This window comes from Octopus sinensis, unplaced genomic scaffold (assembly GCF_006345805.1).
Source record: "Octopus sinensis unplaced genomic scaffold, ASM634580v1 Contig20184, whole genome shotgun sequence".
NCBI classification, from domain to species: domain Eukaryota; kingdom Metazoa; phylum Mollusca; class Cephalopoda; order Octopoda; family Octopodidae; genus Octopus; species Octopus sinensis.
In genome coordinates, this window is record NW_021836962.1 from 12,501 (window position 1) to 15,000 (window position 2,500).

Sequence of the window (2,500 nt, forward strand, 5' to 3'; positions counted from 1 at the left end):
TAAACAAATCCCTGATTTGCTTACCGTGTGTTCACGTAATTTGTTCGAAAGAGATGAAACCTCTCACTCGTTGTGTTATACTTATATGTTTCGGACACTAAACTACACTTAAATTAAAAGCTCGGATATAAAATATAGCAACAGAGGACCAAACGTCATAATACTCAGCGTTGAGTGATTACAAATATTACATAATCAAAATATCGAGATGACCAAATCGAATGATTACCAATTGAATTCCAGCTCAAAGACAAAACAACAAAACATTGCCAACGTGGGTCTACAACCTGCAACTTTTTAATCATTTGTTTTTTTTTTACTGTATTTTTCAATTAGTTTTTACTATATATTTGTTTATTTTTGTTTTCATTCTCTTTATACTTTTTTCTAAAACAGTATGTCACACACATACACACACAATTATGAATTTTTTTTCTTCCGATCTCCACACACTACTATATATATATATATACATACATACATACATACATACATACATACATACATACATACATATATATATATTATATATGTATATATATATACATATATTTATGTATATATATATATATGTAATATATATACATATATTTATGTATATATATATGTATATATATATATATATATATATATTATATATATATTAGCATTAAGAAGGGCATCCAGCCGTAGAAACCATACCAAATCAGAGTGAAGTGTGATGCAGCCCCTCAAGCTTGCCAGCCCTGGTCAAACCGTCCAACCCATGTCAGCATGGACAACGGACGTTAAATGATAATGATGATACATATATATATGTATGTATATATATACGCACACACACACACATTTGATATATATATATACACACCCACACATACATGTTTATATTATGTATGTGTGCATACATAGCATATCTCCGAAAAAATCGTCGTTTAATGTACATAATGTATATAAGATACACACATACATTAAAAATTATGTATATAGTGTGCGTGCGTGTATGTGTGTGCGTCTATATGTGTGTATATATGTGAATGCGCGCGCGTGTGTGTGTGTGTGTGTATTGTATTGTATATATGTATCATAATTATAGACATATCTATACTACATTCATATCATTTGAGGGACCAACCAAAAATTTTTCTTTTTAAAAATGGAGGCATTTTGTGTTTAATACTTTCAGAACATTATTTGTGATAATTTCTGCCATCGAGCTTTCTCCCTAGTGGTTTTATCTTTTTCTTTTCTTTTCTCTATTATTTTTTTTTTTTTTTTTTTTGTATTTTTGTATTTTTATCTTTGTACTTTAAATTGAAAAAAGATCAGAGACTAATTTTACTATCACCAGACTAGGAAATGACGAGTCAGCCCAGCAAAAATAGAAGTACACCAAATATATTTAACCCTTGGGTATTTAAACAGGCCCAAATAGTCAACATGTCTCACGTTTGGAACGGCCAGATCCAGCCTCTCACACCAACGCTACAATATCATTGTAGAAATAAACGATCACATCGTGGAAATCAAGGCTGTATCCAACCCAAATATTCTACCTGTTTTATATTTGAACGGGTCAGAACCCGATTATTTCATCGTAAAAATAAACAATAACATCATCGAAATCTCGAAGCTACGAGATAACATCTGATTAATTCGAAACAATGTGAATAAATAAGCATTACATTTTACGGAGTAATCTGAATGTTAAAGGATTTAGAGTCCTGTGAATATTTTGTATTCAAAACTTGCTGGGTACAAATGACTCTGCTTTTGCTCCTCTTGGAATTGATAAAATTAGTACCTGATACATTTGTGGTCGAATTAATCGGCTTTTTACAACTTCCTGTTGTATTTGTACCAAACAAGTATGACTTATATCGACATCAACAGGAAGTGATATTTTTTATTCCATTTCAGGACCAACATTTTATTTTTCTGTGTATGTGTTTAAGGGACAAGGGAAAAAAGGGGAAATTTAATAAAAAAATAAATAAATAAATAAAATAACAAAGACTATTTTCAAAGTCAGCATACTGAAAAATTCTTTTAATATCATTTTTAATGGAAATGGGTTCGCCAATTTTTTAGGGTCCACCTGAAGTTTCTTTGCTCATCTTTTGGGAACAATTATTTACCGTTAATTCTTTAGAATGACTGAATTCTTAATGAATTTTATCAATCATTTTTTTTTTCTTTTCTTTTTTTGTCTGAGTCAGACCATATTATATTATTGTCCAACAACCGGTGCTGTTGTGATGATGATGATGACGATGATAATGGTGATGGTGACGATTATCATGATGAGTAAGTAATAGGAGGAGGAAGATGAGGGGAAATAAGTAAATATTGGACCAACGGTCGAAAAAAAACAAATATAGTCTCTAAGAATGAAAGAAAATCTAAAGTCGATTAGAGAATGTCGATTGGAATGCATTTGTACATGTGTGTGTGCGCGCGCGTATGTTCTGCGTGCGCACGTTTACACGTGTTGTGTTATCGATAATTGTGTATATGTGCA